Source organism: Vombatus ursinus, unplaced genomic scaffold (genome assembly GCF_900497805.2).
Source record: "Vombatus ursinus unplaced genomic scaffold, bare-nosed wombat genome assembly UNPS02010193.1, whole genome shotgun sequence".
NCBI classification, from domain to species: domain Eukaryota; kingdom Metazoa; phylum Chordata; class Mammalia; order Diprotodontia; family Vombatidae; genus Vombatus; species Vombatus ursinus.
Window position 1 is genome coordinate 1,399,546 of NW_020949971.1, and position 14,750 is coordinate 1,414,295.

At 42.9% G+C, this 14,750-nt stretch overlaps 1 protein-coding gene across 6 annotated transcripts in view; it reads right to left on the reverse strand.

The window, feature by feature from the left end:
• Positions 1-2,639, reverse strand: part of MSR1 (macrophage scavenger receptor 1) — a 79,669-nt gene extending 77,030 nt beyond the window's left edge. For all 6 annotated transcript variants that reach the window (XM_027853724.1, XM_027853719.1, XM_027853722.1 and 3 more), the window contains exon 1: positions 2,494-2,639. The gene's annotated coding sequence lies outside the window, so the exon portion shown is untranslated. The remainder of the gene's footprint in view (positions 1-2,493) is intronic.
• Between the last annotated feature and the right edge of the window lie 12,111 nt (positions 2,640-14,750).

Genomic DNA, 14,750 nt, shown 5'->3' on the forward strand with positions numbered 1-14,750 from the left:
AACTTTGAAGAACACTTTTTTGGAATAGCAAAGAACTGGTAAGAATGTAGGTGCCCATAAATAAGGGAATGCCTTTTAAAAAAAAAAGTGTCCCATGAATACAATGAAATCTTATTAAGCAGTGAAAAAAAAATGACTAAGAAGAATTCAGAGAAGATCTATATAAACTGATAAAGTGGGAAATGAGGGAAAATAGAGATACAAATGATACCAGGACTACATCAGTACAAATGGAAAAAACAGAAACCCCCAAACTGAATTGTATATAATGATAACACCCATATATACATAAGCCATTTCTAAAAACTAAAAGGAAGTAATCCCTGCCCTTCAAGGCAATACGTCACCCAGAGTTAAGCAAATTCAAAGTAATTTCCAAAAGGCCTACATGCTAATAATATGGGAGGTTATGTGAGGCCCAGGTAGGAAGCCCCACCAGAGCTGGACTTGAAGGCCAGGGACTCTGGCCTTCTGGGAAATACATAATTAATCTAGGTTTAGTTATGCCCATTTTACAGATGTGATGAGAGGGACTCAGGGAGAGTAAAGGGCTGATCCCGGGCTAGGAGGAGAGTGGGATGTGGAAGATGAAGAATTTAACACTGGCTTTCTGATTCCTAATCCAGAGCTTATTCCACAGTGCCACATGACAGCCTATCTTAAGCCCCTTAGCCATGAACTATTTATGAGTCTCTTTAGTAGATACTTTCCTCTTTGCAGGGATCTCCCTAGACAAGTGCTTTCCCTCTCCAGCAAGTCCTCTTACCAGAGTGGAAAGGCCTGGAAGGGAAGAGCCCCTTTGTTAAGTGACTGTTGGCCAACCAAGGACCAGTTGAGTTATGTTCAGAGATGCTCAGCCCTGGATGATGAAGACTCATGGAGAAGGGAGTCAGACCCACTGCAGGAAGGAGGTATTGAACAACTCATTTGATTCAAAAATCCCATGGGCTTATGAAATAACCATTTTGTGTCAGATGTGAAAAACAGAAGAATTCCCGCTTTCAAGGAGTGTTCACTCTACTAGGGAGCTGTGACATGGAAGTAAGTCAGGAACCCTAGAAATGGCAGAGCCACCCTTTGGATCCAAAGGTTTGAATCCAACGTCAGGCCCTCATCCCCAAGTTCATTCCTTCATCCCTGAATCCAGTCTTCCTCTTCCATTACACCGAGTTTCCCAGACTGTGTTCCCAAAATACACCTTCCCTGCCTTCAGTCATATTGCAAATCTCCCAATGAGCACTTCATGTAGTTTACCCTGGGTATTTTTTTTAAGTTTTCATTGTCAAATATTTAAGGAAAGTTTTAGAAAATAGGAACAATGAAGCCCAAGCAAGAAGACATAGTCCTTCCTCACCCACAAAATATTGTTTCCTTCATTCAATGATTTAACAACAACAGCAGGAAAAAATAAAACACCTGCTTGAGGACATGAGTGATAATCTAAGTGAATCTAGTTGGGGAGTTTGCTCTATTTTGTAGTTGTTAAAGCCTCATTGAGAAACAAAAGCTGCACCTAACATAGAGTCAATGGTAAGTCCCTGGTCATTCCCAATGTAACTAACGGGGATATCTTGAACAAGTATGATAACACGAGGGCATCAGCCTTTGGAAAACAGTTACACAGGAAGAAAGAAATCCAGTCAACAGCTACTCTTTGACTAGAAAACTGGAAGTAGATGTGTGCCAGTAAATGTTTAACAATTGGCTCTCTGGGGGAAAAATGACCATATGACACACTTTTAAGTTGATTCTGTATCATTAACATTTTCTTCATCATTTTCCTAATTCTAGACAACAACAGAACAATAAATCCAGCCCTGATTTGTAATACTTGCTGATTTCCAAGGTATAAATGCTCACACTAAAAATTTCATAATCAGCTCTGGTACTGATAAGAGCCAGCTCCAGTATGCCCCTGTTATGGCAGAACCTAAGAGATGCCAACATAGACAGATTCCTAAGTTCAGGAAGAACCTTAATATTTGCTGAATTGAATTAAATACATTTCCCACTGGCATACTTTCTATCTTGCAAAAATTTCTTTTGTCTTTCTTGATAGAAACAGGAGAGGCAGCATGATATAATGGATAGGACTCTGAACTTGGAAGTATGAAGGCCTGAGTTCAAATCCTTCCTCAGACTCTGACCAGATTTGTCACCCTGAGCCAATCATTCAGTCTCTGTGCCTCAGGTCCCTCATCATAAAAAGAAGGGGTTGGATTTAACACCCTGAATTTTTCCTTCAGCTGCAAATCTTTGATCCTAAGAGCTGAAAACACAAAGCATACAACAACTAGTTACAGCACAACATGAAGTAAGTAGCAACTTATTTCATGCAATTCAATATTTGTTGAGTACATACTATGTGTCAGGCATTGGGACTGAGGACACCAAACAGAAATACTCCTCCATTCTGCTGGACCTACCATGTGTAGCCCCTCTGTGCACACACCACCCTGTCTAAATGCATAGAGAAAGCTAGTGAAGGTTTACCTGTTTGGAAGCCTGTCCCAAAGTCCCTCCTCAGATGAGTCCTCTCTTTTCTCCTTAATAATGAAACTCAGCACCTCAGCCTCATCCCTTTCAGCTGGAGATGCACGGCAAACAGAAGCAACAAGCGTGGCCTGATTAACAGAGGTCTGCTGACACACAAGGAAATGGTCAGAACAGAATTTCTCAATCACACACATACTCAAGGGACAAGAGAGAAAATCAAAACTGAACAAATCTGACTCCTGCTTCATTCTGTCCTGGGCATGGACTGTTTCTTTATGGTGGTAGATGACTTCTGAAGCCTGGCTCTCTCCTTGAATTTGTCAGAATGATGATGCCCACCTTACCCTACTGATTGCTTCCAAGGTAGACAAAGGCTAGAAAGAGGAAGGTAAGTTGTATCCGAGTGGCACTTAAGATCACTCAATAATACCTAAATTCGTCCATGCTCACCCATATCCATTGATCTGCCCACCCACCTATCCATCCATCCTTCTACTTACCCACCCATTTATCCATCTATCCATCTACCTATTCATTCACCCACCCACTTTTCTATCCATTCGTCTATTTACCCATCCATCCACCCACCCATCCACTCACCTATCCATCCACTCAATAATTATTTTTCAACTATACTTTCTACACAAAGTACTGTGTTTGGAATAGGGATAGATTTAGTGTTTAGAGAAAATAGTCCTTCATGAAGCTTAGAGTCTCACAGAGCAAGGTTCTTAATGATTTTTTTTTTGTGTCATGGACCCCTTTGAAAATTGAGTGAAGTCTTTGGATTCCTTTCTGGCTTCATGTTTTTAAATGCATAAAAAATATATAGGATTACAGAGAGAAATAATTACATTAAAATAGTTATCAAAATATAATTTTTAAATTCCTTGAAAGTTTAAAAAACTCTACCATAGAGGGCTTGCATATACACACACATATGTAACTAACATGACTATAACACACCATTGGAAGGAGGCGGAAGACGTACTCTGTGGAACCAGAGGAGACAGGTTGCTACCAGGAAGGCTTCTTGGAGAAGGCTGGCCTCTAAATGATTGAGAGGGTGAGAAGGACATGAAGAGGTATTTCCTATGTAGGGAGCAGCATGAGTTAATACCCCATCACCATGGCCATCACCATTGACATCACTGGAATAATTGTCATCTTTGTCATCAGAATTACCACATGCACTGAATGTTCACCAGGACTGACCTTACCCCAAGAACACAGGATTTCATCCATACCTGGGCTGTGTCAGAAGCCAGTAAGCTCCAGTGCTTTCTCTCCACCATCAGAGCCGAGTTGGACCTCGAATGGACTCCAGGTACATCTGTGCCAGTTCCAAAGCACTAAAGCTATGAAAAGATGACTGACTCTATGCAAGGGGCTGCCCTTGTGCACTGGGAACCAAAAATGTTACTGCTGTCCTCAAGGAGCTGAAATTCAAGAGGCCACATGGAACACTGGGAAGCACATTGATCTCTGAACCAGGAGACCCTCAGCCTTCTATGGATTATTATTATTAACAACAGTAGCTAGCAGTACCTGAAGGTTTGCAAATTTTCTTAGGGGTACACTCTCATTTAAATATCACAACCATCGTGGGAGGTAGGCACCATCATTAACTCCATTTTACAGGTAAGGAAATAGAGGCAGATAGAGGTAAATGACTTGGGTCTGAGGCTGGATCTGACTGCAGACCCAGTGCTCTCCCCACTGCCCCACCAGAGCTGCCCAAGTTACCCATTAGTGAGTTAATATGCAGGATACTAATTATAACTTCTCCAGACACCAGCTTCTTCATCATAGGTTCATGGACAGAATGAACAAATGAACAAACAAATGGATGAATGAATGAACTACTGAATGAATGAGTGAATTTAAAAACATGTATTAAGTGCTCATCATGTACAAAGAAAGCCCTTTGCAAGTACCACAGAAAATTAAGACAGTCCAGGCTCTCCAGAAGCTGACATTCTAATAAGGAGACAGCACCCAGGAAAGGTTTCAGCTACAAGTTAAATTAAAGGCACCCTGCTCTTTAGAGTACATAGGAAGGTAGACAGCGATGATGCCTCATATTTCATGTCATTTCCATTGATAAAATTTTATCAGTTTCTGATATTGAAGCATCTGACTGGGTCAAGGACGGGTGACCAAAACTTTCCTTTCTGGTCTCCAATAGCTGAAGCTGTGGGTCCTTTGTGTTTTGGGGGTGCTACTCCCAGGACTCCTGTGCCCATCTGCCAGCTAGATGCAGCTGGTCAGTGGTTGCTACTAGTCATGGTGAGAAAGGTCGGCTCCACTTTTCAGACAAAGAAATCAAAGCTATCTATAGTCCTATGAAAAAATGTTCTACGTCACTATTAGTTAGAGAAATGCATAAAAACAACTGAGGTACCACCTCACACCTATCAAAATGGCTAATACGACAGAAAAGAAAAATGAAAAATGTTGGAGGGGATGGGGGAAAATTGGGACACTAATGAATTGTTGGTGAAGTTGTGAACTGATCCAGCCGTTCTGGAGAGTAATTTGGAACTACCCAAAAGGCTATAAAGCTGTGTATACTCTTTGGACCAGCAACACCACTACTAGGTCTGTATCCCATAAAGGTAAAAAAAAAAGGAAAAGGACTTATTTGCACACAAATATTTATAGCAACTCTTTTTGTACTGACAAAGAACTGGAAATTGAGGGGATGCCTATCGATTGGGAATGGCTGAACAAGTTGTGGTATATAATTGGGATAGAATACTCTTGTGTGATAAGAAATGATGAGCAGGATGCTTTCAGAAAAACCTGGAAAGACTTACATGAACTGACGCTGAGTGAAGTGAGCAGAACCAGGAGAACGTTGTACACAGTGACAGCCACATTGTGGGACAATCAGCCTAATGACTTCACTATTGTCAGCAATACAAAGATCCAAGACAATTCCAAAGGGCTCATGATGGAAAACACCATCCACCTCCAGAGACAGAACTGATGGAGTCTGAATGCAGATCGAAGCATGCTATTTTTAATTTTTTTTTGTGGGTTTTTCCCCCTTCAGGTCTGTGTCTTCTTTCACAACATGACTAATATGTTTTGCATGAATGAACATGTATAACCTCTATCAAATTGTTTACTGTCTCAGAGAGGGAGGAAGGGAGGGGAGGAGTGAATTTGGAAGTCAGATTTTTTAAAAATGAATGTTAAAATCATTTTTACATGCAATTAGGAAAAAATAAAATATTATTTTTAAAAAAGGGAGAGAAAGGTGGGCCCCCTCTCCACAATGATTTCTGCCCTCAATGATGGCTGTGGGGACTGGGCTAGAAGCTGGCAGGTCTGACCCTGTTACTTCCCTTCCCCAAACTCATTCAATAAACCCCAGGAGCTTCCAGTCCCCTCAAGAATCGAATACAAAGTGCTCTGCTTGGCGTTCAAAGCCCTTCCTCCCTTCCAGTCTTCTTACACTGCCCTTCTGCTCACATGTGTGCATGCCATGACCTCCTTCTAGTCCTCACAGAAGAAGCTTCATCTCTCTGCCAGACCTGTCTGGTCCTCGTGCCTGGAATTCTCTCTCTCCTCCCCTGTACTTCCTGGCTTCCCCGGCTTCCTTCTAGACTTCTCTCAAACCCCACCGTCTATAGGAAGTCTTTCCTTATCCACCCCTCTCCACAGCTTCTCCCCTTTGCCCAGTATCTCTTCTGAGATTATCTCGTTTGCCCCATATGTTACACACACACACACACACATAGACATGCACACATGCACACACACACCCACACACTCAGTTATTTACATGCTGTCTCTCCCACTCAAATGCATTCCTCTGCCGTGTATGTCTGGCATCTCAATGGATTCACAACCTAACTTCCTCCATTATTGAACCTGTCCTACAAAAAAGAATGTAAAAATAGTAGAACAACCTTTAGTCAGACAGATTTGGACATTTACCCATATTTGATGACCTCCTTATGTGCAAGTGGACTGTGCCAGGCACTAGAGTCTTGTGACCTCTGACCCCCAGGGTCCTACAACCCCTGGCTCAGGCAGGCCCAAGAGAACCCCAGGCCTCAGAGGGTGCCTGGCTCTGCCCATCCCTCACCCCACCACAGGATCATCGCAGCCCAGTCTTTAAGGGTTCTCTATGACTGAAGTAGCTTCAACAGCTTGTAATCCACCTCAGGGGGATACTTCCCCCATGGAGCCACACCCCACAGGGTGGGAGGTGGGGAACAGAAGGGTAAACACTCACAGACAATCTTCCAGCTAGCAAGGCTCTCCAAAACAACATAGCCCTGCTATGACCAGTCCTCTGATGGGTTACACTGCCCATAATCAAAGGCATGGGAGAGAATCCCTAGATGCAGCGGGGTTCTATCCATTTTAGAGTCATGGTTCCCTTTGGCATGCTCTGGTGAAGCCAGGCACATGATGGCACCAGCTCAGACCAGGAGCCAATTGTTAACTTTTCAGTGAAAGTATTTGCACCTTAGAAATCAGCAAAAACTAAAAACCAGAACTTGATTTGTTGATTTGCCAATTGTCTAGAGTCTAGACTTAAGAAAGTGATGGAGAAAATGGTAACAATGCATATTAAAATGTGTCATGTGTACAGTTTGTTTTCCCCACAGAACCCTTTATTAAACATTTACCAGCACACCTCTAAAGCCTATGTGCTGTTTCTCAGAATAATGTTTTAAATGAATAAATAAAATACAGAGAATTACAAAGGAAACCAATTATTCTGAAATATAGTTAATAATATTTTTTAAAAAGAAAAGTCACACAGCCTGGGGTGGAGTGGGAAGGAGAGGGACAGAAATGAAGGTGGGTACAGATAGAGATAGAGAGGCCAAGAGGCAGACAGAAAGACAGAGACAGAGAGAGGGAGGAAGGAGAGACAGATAAAGAGAGACACGGACTGACAGACACACAGAGAGAGGGTGGAGAGATAGAGAGGAAGGAGAGGAGGGGAGACAGATACACAGAAACAGAGAGACAAAGAGAGACAGAGAGGTAAAGAGAGAAACAAAGACACAGAGAGGGGGTAGAGAGACAGACAGAGTGGGGTACAGAGAGACAGAGACAGACAGAGATAGGGACAGACACAGAGACAGAGGGGAAGGAAAGGGAGAGGGAGAAAGGAGGAAAGGAGAGGAGACAGGGAGGGAGAGAGCCCTAATTAGGGGGACGTGCAGGAGCTCAGCAGCTGCCTCCTTCCATCTCCACAGAAAATGACTTTTTCATCCGGGTTATTGAGCCACTAATAGCCATATGGGCATTTGTTGGGAAGGATTGCTGACTTTTATGTAAGAGTGACTATCTACTGCCAGTGTTTAATGGAGAATGAGTCGTTCCCTCAGAACCCACAAGTACAGGATGCAAAGGAGCCACTCATGAAGCAGCCACTGAAGGTCATTCCCAGCTCAGCTATTCTCCAAAAAGCAAACTCACAAGTGAATAAAAAGAGAAGGTCATTAATATGAACATTTTCTCCATTTGTCCTCATAACCTCTAATCACCAAAAGGAAAGCTGAGGAAAGATTAGCTAGTCTAGGTGTTACTGAACCTGCAGTCCTTGGGCCCCCAAGGTATGTTGGGGCAGATTTCAGGGAAGTCATGAATTTGAGTGGAGAAATGGCCGTTTCATTTCCTCTAACCTCTAGTTGAAATTGAGCATTTTATTCAGTTAGCTAGAAATGGCACTCTGAGAAGGGAGCCCCAGGCTTCGCCAGACTGACTGGCAGAGAAGACTGGCAGAGAAGGCATAAGAAGACCTTGTCAGTGCTTAGACCCCCTCTTTAAGGGTCATCTTTAAAATGTGGCCCAAGACTAGAAAGAAATGAGAGAAGGAAGCTTAGAGACTGTAGGGAGGGTGTGACCGCACACACTCTCCCCAGTGTATCTTTTGGTGCATAGTTGTTTGCACCTTGTCTCCCTGTTAGACTGGGAACTCCCTGAGGGCAGTCACTGTCCATCTTGTGCCTTTCTTCAGTGCTTAGCATGGCACCTGGCACATAGTAGGTGCTTACTAAATGTTACCAGACTGACTTAACCAATGTGACTTACACAAGTCTGAACATGGTGGCTGTCAGTGGGAAACAACTGGGGATCCAGATCTCATCCATCCCAGAGCCTTCCAGGCTCTCACTGGACTACACCACAAGTGTGAACACCAATACACAAGCCAGGTGTGTTAATGGCCACAGTTTACACTGGCAAAACATGTTTTGTCACATATAGTATTTTCACACATCCCATATACTTTTATTTTCACAAAAGATCTGATGAGATAGGGAGATTTGTTCTCACCATTCTGCCAACAAGATTAATCACCTGTCCGTGTTTCCGAGTAAGGTGGTGGGCAAGAATGACCTAGAACCCCAACTCTCTAATGTTCAACTTGGTGCTTTTTCTTCCCTTTCACTAAAGTCCTCCTCTAGTCCTCATGGTGGAAGCAGAGGGACCCCAGGTTTTGCTCCTAGAATGCCGATTCTAACTCTTGCAAGCCAGGAGGACTTTGGCATTGACCTGGCAATAGATGAGGTATCTATCTCATCACCTTGAGATGGGAGAAGCCAACCTAAATATAAAGAAAACTGATGACAATGGGCTTTCTTCATTTTAGCAATGAAGAAACTAAATCAGAATCATGAATGATAGAGGTAGCTGCAGATAGATGACAGATAGATGGATGGATGAATAGACAGATAGTATATAGAGATGATAGATGGGTAGATAGAAATATAGGTAAACAAAGGGGGGAGACAGCTTTCCCAGGATCTAGGGAAGTCTCATTGCTGACTGCCCTCCTCCTTCCTGTGCCCAGGAGGCTCTGACTCCTCCCAGAGACTCCAAGCAATCTCAGCCAGAGCAGGGGCAAATCCACTAGACACCTCCCCCCCCATTTTTAACTCTGATGGCTTCTATGTTTTCTGTGGATCAGTCCATACGACCCTGGGCCTCTTATTGATATCACAAAGAAGGCAAAAGAAGCTGAAATGCTCAATATTAAGAGTTTGTACTTCACATCACTGGACCATCATGTCCTTCCCAGCCCTCTACGGCAAAGTGCAGGGTAAGGGGACCAGGGTCCAGTTGAAAAGTTGCTTTGGGGTGCAAGAAGATGAGGCTGAAAAGGTTCTCTATATATTAGGATAAGGGGTAAGGTTCGATTAAAAGAAGCCCTTGTCAAAGCTTGTATTTTTAAAATAAAGTTTGGCTGCTAATCTTTAAAAAAAAGCTAATTAGTGGGGCTGCTAGGTGGCGCTGTGGACAGAGCACTGGTCCTGAAATCAGGATTACCTGAGTTCAAATCTGGCCTCAGACCAAACACTTGACACTTACTAGCTGTGTGACCCTGGGCAGGTCACTTAACCCCAATTGCCTAAAAATAAACAAACAAACAAAAAAGCTAATTAGTTCAAGTCTTTTTAACTTTTGTGTGTTCAGGATCGTTGGGCTTTTTGGTGAAGCCTGGGGACCTCTGCTCAGTTTTTTATTGCATGAAATAAAATGCAGAGGATTACAAAGGAAACTATGCTGAAATAGTTATCCAAATATATATGTGTGTACACACATGTGTACATATACATGTGTATATATGCATGTGTACATGTGTGTATGTATATACATGTATATATTTATATATTTATTTATTTATTTATATTTATATATATATTTATTTATTTAAACACATTCACGGATCCCAAGTCAAGAACCCTTGCAATCTGATGAATAAAAAATAATGTCCTTTATAGTTGAATATTCAATAAATGTTCACCTTTAAAAAACAACAACAAAAACTCCATAATTGCATTTCCTGAGGGCATAATCCAATGAAATGGGCTACTCACCCCTCATCTTACCCAGCATCCCTTCTGGGACATGCCCCAAGCTTGTGCCTGCATTTGAGGGCTGGGTCCCTATGGGCAGACTGCTACTCCTGGGCTCTCTGGTCCCAAGTAGGTGTGGCCTTGAGCTCCTTCTAAGATACTGCACAAACCCCTGTCAGTGTACATTCCATTAAAAATCAGTAGGTACAACTACTTCTTAGCAAAAGTATTTTCAAGGAAAGCGCGATAAGAATTGTAAAGACAAAGTCTTCCTCACCAGAAGACTGGCCATGCTTTCCCACAAGTACTCACAACAATCATAGGGAGAAGGAAACAAACTTCAAATACAATACTATTGAGGCAAGGCCGTAGGGGGCCTGTGGGCCGAGGCAATCGGGGATACCTGAAATACAAGGCCGAGAAACTCTTTTGTGTCTTTGTGCCTTCTCTTCTATGACGTGAATCGCTGTTGCCTGGGCGGGTGTTCTCTTGTGTCCAGGACACACACTCCTTAGGGCTGCCTCTTCCCTCTGGTGACTGATAATAACAGTTAACAACTAACACTGTTTTTGTGCTTATTATGTGCCAGGCACTATGCTGAGTGTTTTACAAATATTACCTCTTTTGATCTTCACGACAACCCTCAGAGGTAGGTACTACTTTGATCCCCATTTTACAGATGAGGAAAATGAGGCAAATGGAGATTAAGTGACTTGCCCAAGGTCACACAGTGTCTTAGACTGGATTTGAATTCAGGTCTTCCTGACTCCAGGCCCAACACTTTATCCACTGCACCACCTAACTCTATCTATGTCTCCCGAGCTTGTTCAACCCTGCCTTTAGCTCACTCGACCTGAGTCTCCAACCTCTGAGCATGCTCTTCTGGAAAACTAAATGTGCTGTAAGACCCATGACTGGGGAGTGAAGCGGGAGAATTCTTCCCTCCTTCCTGCCCCTTCAGGGATCTCCTGCCAGAATTGCTGACAGCATTCCCTCTCTGAATCCTGAGTGGCTGTGGCGGGTGACTGATTCTGCCAGTGACTCACTAGACAGCACCTGTGTGGTCCAGTGCCTCTATCCAAGGGCCACGGTGATGTAAACCAGGCTGCCCTGGGCAGTCTCAGTTCATGGAACATGGAGGTGCCCTGAAGGGAGCGTGGCCAGATTGCCTACCATGGCAGCTGCTCTGGCTGGGGGAGCTTCCTGGGATTCGCAGCTGGCATCTTTAAAAGTGGGGACGCTGAGCCAGTCTCCATTTTCTTTTTTTTCACCACTCTCTTTCCATTTCATACTTTCTGTGTCTAGAGGGTAAAGGTGTCAATTTACCCACAGCGAGGCTTCCATTTACTAAACTGGAGAGAAGCGAAGGACTTTCCTTCCCCGCGCTCCCTCTTTTCCTCCAGCTCCAAGAAATGGGCCCAGGAACATTTGTTTTTATTCAGTGTTTTTTGTCCTCCTTGGTTTCAGGTGACCTCGGTGATCCCCATCAGAGCTGGGAGGGGCCCCAGAGTCTGAGTTACACATATAACATGGCCTGCCCCAACGTTCCACCACTTGAAGGTCAGGGGTAGGTTATATTTCATTGCTCTCCACGGGCTTCTCCACTCCTTCTTGGAGTGTCTGGGCACTCTACCAATGGCTCTAGCCCTGACTGATGTTTCCTCAAGTGCAGGGGGGACTGCTTTGTATCCCAGTTCCGTTTAACCACTAATAGTTGCATCAGCTTTGAAAAAGAAATATTGACTTCAGAAGGCATAATCACAAATATACAAAATTAGTCCCCCATTACATAGGAAGCATAATTCTCTTCCTCCCTGTACCCTGCACTACTACAATGTACAGGGAGGGGAAAGGAATTAGGTTCATAATTTAGCTCATTTCCTATAGAGCACAGACCCAGTTCCAAGTCCAAAACCCATTTTGGACTCAAGTCCCAGTGGCTTGCCAGGGCTTCCGTGCCTGGCTGCCTGGCTGTGCCACCCCTCCTGGGATCCTAATGATTCCGGCTCCCAGTGGGGATCACCTTTGGCATTGGAACAGGGAAGGGCAGAAGACACTGAATAGAAAGTACCCCCAAGCCTGTTTCTGGTACTGCTGGATACCCTTGGAGGAGGGTACAATTCAGGGCATCTTTACTGGGAGTAACCTGGGATCTTCACCCTCTGGAAAAAGAAAAGAGTGAGGCTGAGGGTCGTGGGAAAAGAGAAAGGGGAGGTGCATTCAACCTCACCAGTTTTAAAGACACAGGTAGTCAACTGAAGGAAGCTCTCCCCACCTCCAGGGTAGGCAATGCAAAAGGTACCATGAGAGGCAATCTAGACATACACCACAGTCCCTCAGGGCACCTCCACCTTTGGTGAACTGGACATGACCAGAAACGCCTGGGTTACAACTATGATCCTCTCAAGTCAAATATTCTTCCTATCTTGTTTTGGGATGGCAGAAACATTCCATTATACCTCCTTTATACTCAGAAAACTGAGAATTTCTAAAGATTATTTCTAAAAATTTAGAATATGTTCTATATTGCTATGTTAAACCAAAAAAAAAAAACCTCCAAGGATAAAATGAAGTAAGCCCTAAAGGAAGGACGGAGGGTTTTTATTGGTTCACTTGCATTTTTAAGAACTTTTCATATAGATGGATTTGCAGGTGAATTCTAGCAAACTTTGAAGCACCAATTAATGCATGTGCTGCCCAAATGACTTTAAAAATTGATAGACAAAATTCTACCAAACAACTTATGAGATAAATATATCCCCCTGTACCTAAGCCAGGAAGAGATAAAGCAAAGAAACAAAAGCATCGGTCAGTATCACTAATGAATATTGATGAATTTTTGGAAAAGAAATTCTGAGAAAAAGATTACAATATATCCAAAGAAATATTCATTATTACCAAATTGGACTTGGTAGATAGATGTGCACAAATCATTCAGCATTAGAAAAATAAACACCATAATTAATAATACTGAAAGTAAAACTCAAAATGACAAGGTTATATAGGCAGCCAGGTGGCACAGTGGATAGAGTGCTGAGGTCTGGAGTCAGGAAGACTCATCTTCCTCAGTTCCCATCAAGCCTCAAACACTTACTAGCTGTGTGACCCCTAGACAAGTCATTTAATCCCATTTGCCTCAGCTTCCTCATCTGGAAAATGAGCTGGAGAAGGAAATGGCAAACACTCCAGTATCTTTGCCAAGAAACCCCCAAATGAGCTTATGAAGAGTTGGGCGTGACTGAAAATGACTGAATAACCAAAAATATTCAATAAAATATAATACTTCTAGTAATATGCTATCATGCCAGTCCCATGATCTTTATCAGAACACAATAGAATTTATTTCTTTGACTGTTTATAATTTTATTCTTGAGGCCTTCCAATCCCTCAAGGACTGAATTAGAGATGAGATTCAAAGCTAGGTCCTCTGCTTCCTAATCTGGTGCTCTTGCTATGACACTACATTGACTCTGATGATGCAAAGATAATGTTCTCCCAGAATCTGAAGGAAGAACCCCTAACCCTCTAAGGCAGGCAGTCCTGGGTCCACATTTTCTTCATAGGACCTGGGACAAGGGAACTGTGTGCAGGTCCTACTTATTTCAGTCTCTGTCTCCAAGGCTATCACATACAGAGGCACCTCTGCCATGGTTATCGAGAACACTATGATCATGTGATGGCAAAAGGGCCCATCTCCTCAATGAACCCCCTCTAGTTCCCTAGAAAGACCCCCTGCTTGACTCCTCATGTCTAATCTATATCAAACTGCTTGCCTTCTCAATGAGGGGAGAGGAGAGGAAGGGAGGGAGAGAATTTGGAACTCAAAATTTTAGAAAATGAATGTTAAAATTTTACATCTAATTGGAAAAAATAAAATATTTTAATGAAAACCCAAGAGACATCTTGTTTTAAATGAATGAAAGAAAGTCTTCTAATTTTGTTCTAGATAATTGACATGCTCAGACTCTTGAGAGGTCATAGTATGGCTATGCCATTCAATACCTCTGCTCCCAAAGGGATATACTCCTACCTTAGAACATCCACTTGGTTCAACCTCTATTTTGCCTAGGTTTGCAGAATACGTTTATTTAAATTCCAACATAGGATGATAAAGATGATGACTATTCAAAAAAAGACTATAAACAACCATCTAGAGCCATGTTTCATGACAGCAAAGCTAATTCACAATCCATTTCACTTTCTATGCCAAATGCAGTGAGTGATATATCAGCCACCATATGGAAAATGCTGTTAGTTTCACAGTCGGCTCAGCTCCCCTTAGCTCCCCAATGCTTCCTTCTGTATAAAGGAGTAGAAAAATCCTCCTTTCATACATATAGTCCCCATAGAAATTCTCACACCTTTGACCAGGTGTGTATGTGGCCAAAAGAAAGGTCTGTGTTTCGACATTCCCTGGCCTCT